Below are 13,346 nucleotides of genomic sequence, written 5' to 3' on the forward strand. Positions count from 1 at the left end.
CTTAGAATTATTGGATAAACGAGTTTTATATTACGACACGGATTCGTGTATATATATGTCAGTACCGGCGATCCGAATGAGTATGAACCGCGTACGAGGAATTTCCTGGGCGACATGACGAACTCGAGAGCTACGGCCGCGGTAGCTACATCGAATCATTCGTTTCCGGTGGTCCGAAATTCTACGCGTACATTGTTCATACTCCGTCGGGGTGCACACACGAAACATGTAAAAGTAAGGGTACTACTTTAAATTCATCGAATAGCGGGTTAATAAATTTTAGTAGTATTAAGAATATGTTAATAGAAAAGGAAAGAATAAGACGAGACGAAGCCGGTTCATCGATAAATCTACATTTCAGTGCAATTCGACGCACAGCGTTTCACGACGTTGTTACGCGAGATGAAACAAAGATATGCTCACCGGTATTGCTGAAACGTAGATTTATTAATAACCGTTATTCGGTTCCGTACGGTTATGCACCGGAATAAATTTTCTCGTCCTAAGCTTTCTTAAATAATCGAGTTTTCCGCCCCTAGTCAAAGATTGTAAGAAATTTTTGTAAAATATATTTTTCAGAGAGAACAAGATGTAAAAATAATGTAAATGTGTACATGTGCTAATATTAATTTATATCTTAAATAAATATTGTAATTTTAAAATTAAGAAGTTTTATTTTTATAAAATTGATGTTCGATTTATTTTAAATAAATCTATAAAAATTATATTTCTTAAAACATGTTTTTTCCCATAACTCCTTTTCGCCTTCCTTCAGCCATTTAAAAAAGAATAAACATATTTACATGCACAGAAAAAATTTGATTTCTTCAATTTCTTACCCTCGCTGTATTTTTTATAAAAACGATATCTTTTATAGAAAAGGTAAGAATGTATATATATATATATATATATATATATATATATATATACATATATATAGAACAAATTTTAAAAAAGATTTTTCATTTCATATAAAAATATTTTATATTTAAGAAAAATGATTTTATCTTTAATTTTTTTAACGCAAACTATATGGCCGGTTTATAACGCTGTTTCGCTGGCGCAAGCATCTTCGAGGATAAGCTTGCTCACACTGCGGGGGTGAATCAGCTCGTCCCGCGGTGTTTTTCACTAGCCCTCGCGGGGAAACATTGGTGCGAGCGTATCTTCGCCGCGGTGGGCCCCCCGGTCGCTGGAATAAGCTTACAGCCTCCTCACAACCATCAGCCTTTATGAAATCGCGCACAGACGCGAATCTGCCATTTCGTAAAATGGATGTACGGTGGAAACATCCGTGGACGTCGATCGTGTGCGGACCCACAGGATGTGGGAAAACGATTTTTGTGAAGAGATTTCTTCGTCATTTATCCGAAATGGCCGATGTACGTTTCGAAAGAATTTTGCTTTATTACGCGGAGTGGCAGGATGCTTAGCAACAGTTTCAATACGAAACTCGAGATTTCGTTGCAGCGATCGAATTTCACGAGGGATTACCGCGGAAGATTATTCTAGCGATCCGACTCATCCGAAATTGATAATAATTGACGATCTTATGAGGGAATCGTCTTCGAACGAAGCGATCATAGATCTGTTTACCAAGGGAAGTCATCATAAAAATCTCAGTGTAATTCTCATCACACAAAATCTCTTTCATCAGGGCCGCGGACAACGCGACATATCTCTGAACACGAATTACTTTGTGATTTTCAAAAATCCCCGGGATCGCGAGCAAATTCATCATCTCGCTCGTCAAGTCTATCCGAACGATCCAAAGTTTCTCGAGGAAGCGTACCACGACGCCACGTCCCAATCTCACGGATATTTATTGCTTGATCTAAAACAATCGACGCCGGACGAGTATCGTTTTCGCACAAGCATATTTCCCGATGATAAAGCGAATTACGTTTATGTAGCGCGCAGATCCTTTTCCGGAAGTTTCGTATAAAAGTATCGCATTCTCTCGCGACAGTCGCGCGAGTTCCTCGCGATGAAGAAGAGAACGTCATCGATTAATGCGAGAAAAATCGCGGAATGCTCGATCGGTAAGAAAAATATCTGTCTTCTCGAAGCGCTGTGTTATTCGAACAAAAATCAGCGCGCCTCTTTCTTACGCTGGGCAGACGAAAAATTCATTCGCTGTATCTGCGAGTGCGTTTTCAATACTCTCAAGGGTACGCTCAACGTTCCGCTCGAACGCAGTGAAAAAAATCGTCTAAGCAGATATAAAACAACTTTGCGTCACTTAGCGAGAAAACGTGGTGGTAATTGGAAAAGTAAGAAAAAGCTATTACTACAGCGAGGCCGATTTTTACCGTATCGGACCTATACTATCCTTCCTATTTTCAAAAATTATCGGAGGGTAGTTCGAGAGAAAAGAAGAAATCGAGTTATGGAAAGGGCAAAGAAGATGGTCTTAATTTCCATAATATAATCTTGAAAGAATGCAGCAACGGTTCCAACAACAACAACAACAACAACATCCGGTAATAGGCACGACGGAAAACGTCGCACGACAGAATTTGGAGATGATACAGGGAGAAAATTTAAATTCCGTACAAACACCCGGTACGCCTTTATCACAACTCGATTCAGATATGAGCAGGATTCTTAATTCACTCACTCCGCCCGATGTAAGCCAGAAATGGAAATTGTATAAGGAAGTACTTTGGCGATATCTTCATTTTGATAAAACGCAAAAGGAAAATTCGATGCGTAACGCCGCCGATGAGAACAATTCAGATGCGCGGGAGGGAGACGTGGCCGAACAGGCGCGCGAATCATCGAGCAAATCTCCTCATCTCGAAGAGTACGTAAGTAATACAGTACGGGCTGAGTCTTTGCGTAGGCGCGAGCGGCAAAGCGTCGAAAAAATATTAGAAAATGTGCCGAAAAGTTTTCGTGCCAAGGCACGTTTACTTTTGAAACATTTGATTGATAAAGCAGTACCCGCGAGAATTACTTGGAACGAAGAAGGAATCGTGACTATCGAGGGTAACGTTATAAAAAATTCGAATATCACGGAACTGATAAACGATGCGATGCGCGAAAGAAAAACCGTGAAAGCAATAGGAAGAGGTCAGTTTACACGATTACTGCGTACGACGAACACCCCGACTGTACTCGTAGGAAATAAGGAATTGTTAGCAACCACATTTGTCAAGATATTATCACCACCACGAGCGAGTTCCACCCCGAAAATACCAAGAAAACTTTCAACGACGACGACGACGACGACCACGATGACGACGGGGACGAGGAGGGTACGACGCATGAGAAAGGGAAAAAAACGCAAGACCGAAGAAGTAGAGCGAGCGAAGTGCGCGTTGTTTCTTTCGCCACGTTTTCGTAAAGACGATATCCCTATAACCTTTGCAAAAGATTCTCGACAGGCAAGAAAGAGACGCTTACTCGATTGAAGTGAATTGAAATGACCAGGCTTGAAAATTTGTATTATGATCTAGCGCACTATGCGGGGTATTCGGCAACGGATAACTTGGCGCATGCCGCTAAACCGAATTTCTCTCGTAAAGAAGTAGCTCGCTGGCTCGAATCGCAAGACGCGTACACACTGCACCGCCCCTCGAGGCAAAAATTTCCACGATTACGTTACAATGTGACGAATATTGACGATCTGTGGGAGGCCGATTTGATCGAACTTCGTAGAGTTCCTCGCAAGAGTTATAACGGATTTTCTTATCTGCTCGTGATTATCGACGTACTTAGCAAATTCGTCTGGGTGGAACCGCTGCGGGATAAAACGAGTAATTGCGTGACAAGAGGCTTCCAAAACATTCTCTCGAGAAGCGATGGACGAGCGCCCGTGTACTTACAAACCGACAAGGGTAAAGAATTTATCGCACGCCCGCTGCAAGATTTTCTGAAAGAAAGAGGCATACGTTATCGCGTAGCTCGCAATCCAGACATCAAAGCCGCTGTCGTTGAACGCTTCAATAGAACGTTGAAGGAGCGAATGTGGCGCTATTTTACGCATAAAAACACGCGGCGTTACATCGATGTGTTGCAAGATATCGTGCACGCTTACTTAATCACATCCGTCATTCGTCCATCAGGATGCAACCGGCGACCGTTACGAGAGAAAATGCCCGCATCGCACGTGAAAATATGGAGCGACGTAGAGGCGAGAGAGAGAAAGGGGCGTCGAAAGTAGTAGAACAAAAGACTAAATTCGATGTTAACGATCTCGTACGCGTCAGTAGAGCGAAAGCCACTTTCGAGAAAGGATACGAAGCGCGGTGGAGCGAGGAAATATTTCGAGTTTGTCGCGTTCTCCATTGACGAAAACCTCGCCTGTACGAATTGTGCGATTTATTGGGTGAACACATCGATGGGATTTTTTATGAACAAGAATTAGCACGGGTCAATAAAAACTTAGCGGAAGAAGAGTTTATCGTCGAGCGCGTGATAAAGAGCAAAGGATGCGGTGCTAATAAACAGGTGCTAGTTAGCTAGCAAGGATATCCAAACAAATTCGACAGTTGGATCCCCGCTTCGAGTTTAACTTTTCTCCAAGATGGAGGAGGAGCAATTTTTCATGGTTCTTCCGAGCGATAGCAGTAAGAAGTATTTTCCGGGAAATACAACCTCTTCTTTCACCACACAATTACCTCATAGTGTACATTTATTCGGAGAATGGGAAGTCGCGCTTAGCGAGATTCAATTTCCCTCCAGTCTCTTCCATGTACGTCAAGGAGATAATAAGGTTAGATTTGTTGATTTGAAGAACGAAAATGATGAGAAAAATGCTGATAAGTTTACGGTGAAAGAATTGCACTTACAAGCAGGGGTTTATGAAAATACAGAGGAACTTATCTACGCGATTAATAAAGAGTGCAGACGCGCCGATTCGCATTTTACTTTCGAACTACAAAAAGGTTCAGGTGGTAATATCCGTATAAGCATCGAATGTGACGACAACTATACTCTCGTTCATTATATAAATCTGCCGGCTAATATTTTTCAAATATTGAAGATCAACACCAATGATACCGGCACAATTTACCGTCACAAATTACCTGATTTCAGCGAATTAACACCGTTTTTGAAACTCGGTTATACCATCGGTGTTGGACGCACAGTATCTTTCTGGACTGTAGAAGCCTGTAGCCTATGGCACGGTATCCCTGATAAAATGTACGTTTATTGCGACATTTGCGAGCCTTACATAACCGGCGATACGCGGAGTCCACTTCTTCGAATCGTTTCAATCGATACACCCGGCTGTAATTACACGTACGGGACGAATCTGGTAAAATATTTCCCCACTCTGCAATATATTGCGTCAAACGAAATTCCGTAAAATTGAAATAGATATAAAAGATCATCGTGGAGAAAAAATACCATTCGAATCCGGAACGCTGATAGCGACATTACACTTTAGACGTGTCCGTTAATTATCATTTGCGCTGGAAAGTCTCGGAGCTTTGAGAAAAAACTAATCACCCTATGGAATACGACGAGTATTACGAAAGGCAGAACGGTGGAGGTAGGGGAGGAGGAATTCCGCGAATTTTCGTCGGTTCACCCTATCAACGTGGCCACGGAATCGGGAGTTTCCTCGGAGGATTATTTAGAAGGGCACTTCCTTATCTAAGCAGGGGAATACATACACTCGGGAAAGAAGCTTTACGCGCCGGAATTGGTGTGATAGAGGATGTTGAAAACAATACTCCGTTCAAGGAAGCTCTCAAAACGTGACTCAAGGAATCGGGTAAAAATCTCAAGAGAAAAGCCAGAGAAAATATAAGTGAATTAATGAAGGGATCGGGATATAAAACATCCGCAAAAATGCGCGTGGCTTAGTTTCCCTTTGGAGAGCACGACGCACGCACCGGTAAATCCGGGAGAAGCCCTGTTCGTAAACGTAGACGAGTCGGTAAAAAACGAAATCGACGAAAATCGGTGTGAAAAAACCGAATAAAAAATCATCGAAAAGGAAAGCAGCGGCGAAAAAAACTAAAAAGCGGACGAAACATCGACGAAATAGTGGGAAAAAGCGCACTGTATCCGATATATTCGCTTAACTGACGCGAGTGTGAATCGTAAGTTTGAGAAATATGTCTTTTCTCCATACTCACTCAAGCGAGTGTTTAAAGAGTGAGCTCGATCTTTTCAGTTTACCACCTACTCAAACGAGAGTTCACAATGGATTTATTACAAACCGGTAACTTCGCTCGCGGACGACGCACCTATAGAATTCGTCGTACGGACACGGAGAAGATTATCTAGATCTCACGCATACCATGCTAAGCCTTCGCGTACGAGTGGAAAGTTTACCCGGCCCTGGAACAGCGGCAGGAGGAAACAAAGTAGGCCCTGTAAATCATTTACTACATTCGATGTTCAACCAGATCGATGTATACTTCAATCAAAAACTCGTATCACCTCCGAACAACGCCTACGCGTACCGCGCGTACATCGAAGCATTGTTAAATTATTCTTCACCGGCAAAAACTTCCTATCTGACTTCTTCTCTCTGGGACACGGACGAGCCCGGTCATATGGACGCGCTATTAGAATCGGGAACTCCAAATCAAGCTCTCGTAAGACGCGCCCGATACGTCCAAGGAGGTCGTTCGCTGGATCTAATAGGCCATCTTCATTGCGACGTCTTTAATCAGGATAAATTTTTAATTAATTGGGTAGAGGTTAGAATGAGACTCGTTCGCTCGAGAGATGCGTTTTGTCTCATGGAAGCCAACTCAACGTCGAAAATACGTATTCTAGATGCTAGTTTGCTCATAAGAAGAGCAAAAATAAGCCCCGGAGTGTTACTCGATCATGCGAGAATGTTGAGTAAAACAACCGCCAAGTATCCTCTGACACGAGTCGAAGTTAAAACGTTCACGATTCACGCAGGAGTGGTGGGAGAATCGATTGATCACGCGATACTCGGCCAGCTTCCAAAACGCGTAATAGTCGGATTCGTCGATAACAAAGCGTTTAACGGCGATAGAAAGCTAAATCCATTTAATTTCAAAAATTACGGCATAAATTTCTTCTCGTTATATGCCGATGGCATGCAAATTCCGAGCAGACCGCTGCAACCAAATTTTTCAAAAGACGAGCCGCTCTACATCGAGGCTTATAACACCTTCTTCTCGCGAACTGGCATCCATTTTCTAAACGAGGGGAATTTTATAAGCAGAGAAGATTATGCCGATGGATTCACGCTTTTCGCTTTCTCACTCCCGATCTATCGACAAATTGCGCAGGACATTAGAATCTTGTCAGACATGGAAGTTTACGATTAGAGGTACGATTCGAAAAGGCGATTACAACAACGATTAATTGTATCCTTTACGCTGAATTCGAAAACGTGATGGAAATCGACTCTTCGCGTCAAGTCATTGTAGATTTTAGCGGATAAAGCCAATGGTGGGAAACCTCACCCCTCCACTGTGGTCACTCCTTATATTTACTCGAACTACGGAAAACAGCTTCAGTTTTACTCGACACATGAACTACGCCGCTTCGGAAAAAAAGCATATTCTATATCATGGATATAATCGTCGATATACAAGGTTTCCGTGACATCGAGGGAAAGTTTATACCGAAGGAAGTTGCGCTCGTCGGGGTTAACGAAGCTTTCGTAGATCATTGGATTGTGCTACCACCGTATCCGTTCACCAAATTACCTGAAAAATCGAGAAAAGAAAACAACTGGCTCTCGCAAAACTTCCACGGTATCGAATGGATTGACGGAACAGCCGATTCCGAGCATTTCACGGTGGAACTACGTGAAATTGCACGGCGGGTACGTTACATATATAGCAGAGGCCGTGAGAAAGTACTTTATTTGCAAAAGACGCTCGGCAGAAACGTATATAATCTAGAAGGAATCTCTCCCGCATTCAAAAACCTAGCGGAAGACGAGGAGCATGAATTACGCTGCGGTCATCACGGGTTTCATCGAAATTCTAACAAATTTCGTTGCGCGTTGCGCAACGCGTGCAAACTGAGATACTGGATACAATCGCAAGAAGGCAGCAACAGCAGCTGTAATTCGAGCAACGATGATTCTTTTACCGATCAAAGCTTCAATGACTCCGATACAGAAAGCGGAGTTTTTACGATAAAACGAAATTTTCCGAATCTCCTTAGGTGGAGAAATAAGAGCTTGGAAACAGAACAAGCGGAGAAAGAAGAGCTATCGAAACTCGCACATGAAAAAAAAGAGACTTCTACCGTAAAATCCAAGCAAGATGATAAAAATATAGCGACACCAGAGAAGGGGGAAATAACTGAATCATCTCCCCTTTCTGCGAGAGATGAATTCGTTCGAAATCTTACGGGCGCTGCGTCATCTCAGTATCGGACATGCGGGTGTGTATCCTGCCGACAGAATCCCGATGGTGTGGACGAAGTCGACGGCCATCATCGCGAACACCGATAATCACGATCGCCCTGGATAACACTGGGTCGCCTTCTACATAGACAAGCATGGAGAAGGCACTTATTTCGATAGTTACCTCCCTTCCAGATTCTGCGACTTCAACGAAACTCTACTACCCATAGATGGAAACATCACGCGTCTACAGGGCACATTTTCTCAAATTTGTGGGCAACATTGCTGCGTATTTCTTTATTATTTGTCCCGCGGTTATAAGCTTAAACAATTTCTCGAAACATTCAGCGAGGATTACGAAGATAATGATAGATTAATTGTACAATTATTTCGTAAAATCTTTCTTCATGGAAAAAGTAAATGCGATAAATCTCATATAACGTGCTGCCATATACAAACTTGTACTTTTAAGAATAAGTAAATATTAAACAACACTATTATGAAATGATATGTACAATGATGTATTACATAATAATAATAATAAATTTAATGATTTTGTAACTTAAATTCCAGCCCTCTTATTTTCCCGCCAACCTAAAATTAATCCTAGCTACATTACTTCAAGCTAAAAATATCTAAAACATTTTGCAGACATCGCGTTTGTCATAGGATAAGAGCTTCGTATAACCCTGAAGTCATTAAAACATCTAAAGCAAACTTGTCCGTTCCTGTTTTCCCATCGCATTCCATTCTTCGCTAATCAGGTATATTTCCCTTCAACACCCCGTCATTCTTCTTGTCGCCATTTTTTCGCACCCCCGATCAGATCCCGGAAAAAATTCTCCTCAGGTGTCCGTCATCTTTGCACACGCCATTTTGTCGGACCCCGAACGGGCCCAGACACTTTCATCCCCTCCTCTATCTTTTGGTCTAGCATTTCGACAATCAATCACACCCCGGGCAGCTTTGGGAGCGTCCAATCACACGCCGGGCAACTATGGGAGAATCCAATCAGAACGCACCATTAATTACCTAATTATCTCCGGCCACGCCCCTCAGCCAATCAGAACGCTCCATTTCCATGTGGAGGCCCTATCTTGACAGCTGGAGGCCACGCCCCTGGCGCCAGTGGGAAAGTGATGGGGGTTTGTTTTGATGCCCCATAGCAGCCCACATACTACTAATTATCTACAAAGAATCTAAAACCTCCAATTAAGCTCTGATCCATGAGAGTTTTATGAAACATCTGTAATTCATCTATATAACCTCCATAAGATGTCTAATGGAGGTGTGATAGAGCTCCATTAGAGCTCCATCATGGAGATAGTATACGTCTCCATTAGAGATTTATCTGACTTTCACCATGAAGATAGATGTCGCATGGAGGCCGTGGAGGTTATGTGGACCTCTAATGGATATGTTCCATGTGAAACCATCCACCGTGAAGGTTCGCTGGACAGCTAATGGAATCCTAGGGGATCGTCTACCACGGAGGTTCGCTGGATGATTAATGAATATCCACAGTGGAATTCTAGAGCACTATCCTCCGTGGAGGTTCGCTGGGCGGCTAATGGACGTCCACGGTGGAATCCTAGAGGATTGTTCACCGTGGAGGTTCGCTGGACGGTTAATGGACGATGGAATCCTAGAACATCGTCCACCGAGGATGTTCTCTGAATCTCTAATGGATGTCTAACTTCCATCGTGAAGATAAACATTTGATGGAAGCTTAAGAGAGCCATAGAGGTTCAATAGACGTCCACTGGAGGTTATGTTCTATGTGGGTAACATTATCGCGATACAGTTTAATGACTACAGGTTTTATAGACTTAATTTAGTTATTTTTTTTATCATATAATTTTATTTATTTATTTACGACTTCTGTTTCACATCTCGCTAAACTTTTCGATTGTTATTCATTTGTTTGTTATATAATAAATTAATTTGATCTCTTGGCCTCAATTACATCAAACAGCTTTCTGTTAACTTTTCACTTAAAGGGGAATTTTGGTCCAGAAGCTTAATTTTTAAGCTATTTTCACAAATTTGTAAGAATTAGACGACCGTAAGCGGTCATGAAAGAGATTCGGAATATAAACACTAACAGAGAGGAGCCGTCGTGGTCGTGCAGACTAAGTGTCGGATTGGTAGACGAGGGATCCCGAGTTCAAATCCAGTCGGTCTCCGTTAATTTTTTCCGAATCTAATAGATATCTTTCAATCTCAGAAGTGGGATTCAGCCTATGTTACCTCAGAGAAGATTCAGCCTATGTTACCTGACAAGTCGATCGTTCAGGAGTGAACGGAAAAAGTCGGGGGTAGTACTCCAAAGTCGTTGTCGGTCGTTCAAGAGAAATGAACGGGAAAAAAGTCGTGGAGTAGTACTCCAAAGGAGTCGTGTCGGTCGTTCAAGAAAGTGATCGAAAGTCGGGAGCAGAAGCTCCAAGTTTCGGATAAAAATCCGATAGAGGAAGACTCGGTACATTCGGGACGAATGTAATACCAGAATGGCCGAACTGTAAGAATTAGACGACCGTAAGCGGTCATGAAAGAGATTCGGAATATAAATACTAACAGAGAGGAGCCGTCGTGGTCGTGCAGACTAAGTGTCGGATTGGTAGACGAGGGATCCCGAGTTCAAATCCAGTCGGTCTCCGTTAATTTTTTCCGAATCTAATAGATATCTTTCAAATTTTTTTCTAAAAAATTTATATCTATTCAAATCAAGGTTTCTCCTACATATTAGTGCAGAAGTCGACAAAACGCTGAAATTCGGCACGGGCGCCCGCGAGTGCCCGCCTGTTGTGCACATCTCAGGAGCGTATTTAATATTTTTTGTACCTTGGGGTAAAGTTTCGCATTTCACACTTACAAAAATAGTGTTGCATGTATATATGAACAATAGAGCAGTCTTAAATTACTAGTACTCGAATCTTTATAATATCATAAAATTTTTTTAGAACAGTTTTTTTATAACAGTTTAGCTAAACCATTTAAAGATGAAATATGCAAAAATATATTGTAATATATAGGACTCAAAATGCATAAGTTCTTATAAATTTAACTTATATTTATATTTAATTAGTATATTTAAATTTAACTTATATTTATATTTAATTAATTTTCTTATTAGTCAAATAAAGAAATGTGCCCTAGCATGTTTTGATTGACCTAATAATAAGTATTTATTATAGGAAAATTTTAATTAAAATGCTTATCTCTATTTTTAAATATTGTAAGTTGTCAAAATTTGTGCTTTAGCATGTAATTTATTAAAAATTGTGTAATATAATTACATTTAAATATGTTTAACGAAAATTTAAATATAACAAAAAAATAAAACAATAATATAAACAATAACAATGTATTAAAATAAACTTATAATACAAACATAAAATTATGAATACATATATCACATTTAACAGAAATTAGCGCTTTAAAATTATATTTAAAATCCAGAAGAATAGTTCTTTTTTCACGAAGAAAACTTCCAACAGTTTTAAAATAAACATCTGCTAAACATCAATCTATTAAACGCTCAAAACAAAAGAAAAACAAAAGAAAAACAGTAACTAAGCAACGGTATAATCAAATTTTGCTCTTGTCTAGAACAGTCAAACACATTTGCGATCTTGTAATTTAACGTTTGTGATGGCGTATTGTAATAATAATAAGTATAATGAGTATAGTATAATGAGTATGTGTTACGTCCGGGGGACTTCACAAATTCTTCTCTTTCGGGAAGGAAAAATTTAACGGCTGCTAATCCATAAACGGGCACTTCGAACGATCAAAGAAAAATAACCCAATCAAACAAAAAAAAAACTCTAAATAAACAATCGTTCTCCCGAGATATGTCTCACTATCAAAAAATCCTTGGTAAACAGCCTTGTCAGCGCCGACAAGTTTACGACTTACCAATAAAAAAAATTTTTATTAACAAAAGCAAATTCCTAACGGATAAGAAACGCGTTGGATCGTTCGGGGATGACACTCCCCACATTGGTGGGGAAACACAAAAAAGCACCAATCAAGAAGAACTGATTAGTGGCCGTTGGCTGGCACACCAATGAGCGATTAAGAGTGCGAACTAGCGGGAGAATTTTTATTAATAAATTCTATCTATCTAAAAACTAATTCTATCATTCGCTGGGAAATCTGAAAATGGAAAAACGACCACAAATCATAGGACACCGCTTCCCTCCTTCCTCTATATTCATAATTTTCCTAAATTATCATTTGACAAGCCAACACGGAAATCCATCACGCCCTCAGATATTCCCACCCCTCCGGAACCCTTTAAAAACCGCGACTCGGAGCGGATCGCTCTCTTCTTCCTGATACACTCGAGGTCGACACCTTCCGTAACAGTTAGAATCTGTGCGCGACTTTATTCTCGAACCATTCAGTGATCCAGCCTGGGCAATTACATTCTTCGACCACCGCCCCCGGCCGCTACAACAAAAAGTAAGTCCAATCTTATCAATTTTTCCCGCGGTAACTGGCAGTTTGGTTCGCGACATCTTATTTACTTATTCCTCAAAAATTTATCTATCTTAAAACCACCCCAACATTCCCAATGGGCAAGCCGCCGATTAACTCGGTGAAGCTGCCTTCCCTAACTTCACAATCATTTCCACAACCTTCTAACCAGGCAAGCCGCCGATTAACTCGGTGGAGCTGCCTCCTCCGATTCCATAACATTCCAACCGGGCAAGCCGCCGATTGATTCGGTGAAGCTGCCTTATTTCGATTCCTCAACTTCTCTCTTATCTGACCTTCATTTGTATAGTGAACCAAACAAATGCCATTCGGAACGGACCAACGAAACGGGCATTGCGACACCGTCGCGAGAAGGCAAATAAACGGATTCGTCGCGAATGCCACGCCGAAGAACTCGCGGAGCGGTTAGTAGAAGTAGAGCCGGAACTAGCCAATATATCGCTCCACCAATACGCCTCCGCCCTCCGTTCCGCAGCCGAATTCGAGAGGCAGTGCACTCCGGAAAATTTCGACGTGGAGAAGTTCTTCCACCTCGTCC

At 41.4% G+C, this 13,346-nt stretch overlaps 1 protein-coding gene and 1 pseudogene across 1 annotated transcript in view; one reads left to right on the forward strand and one right to left on the reverse strand.

Annotated features, from left to right (window-relative positions):
* Positions 1-13,346, reverse strand: part of LOC105423790 (transmembrane protein 114) — a 517,194-nt gene that overhangs the window by 9,119 nt on the left and 494,729 nt on the right. The gene's annotated exons all lie outside the window — the stretch shown is intronic.
* Positions 1,208-1,945, forward strand: LOC148935620 (uncharacterized; annotated as a pseudogene).

This window comes from Pogonomyrmex barbatus, unplaced genomic scaffold (genome assembly GCF_055798465.1).
Source record: "Pogonomyrmex barbatus isolate J1 unplaced genomic scaffold, ASM5579846v1 scaffold4, whole genome shotgun sequence".
Lineage (NCBI taxonomy): Eukaryota > Metazoa > Arthropoda > Insecta > Hymenoptera > Formicidae > Pogonomyrmex > Pogonomyrmex barbatus.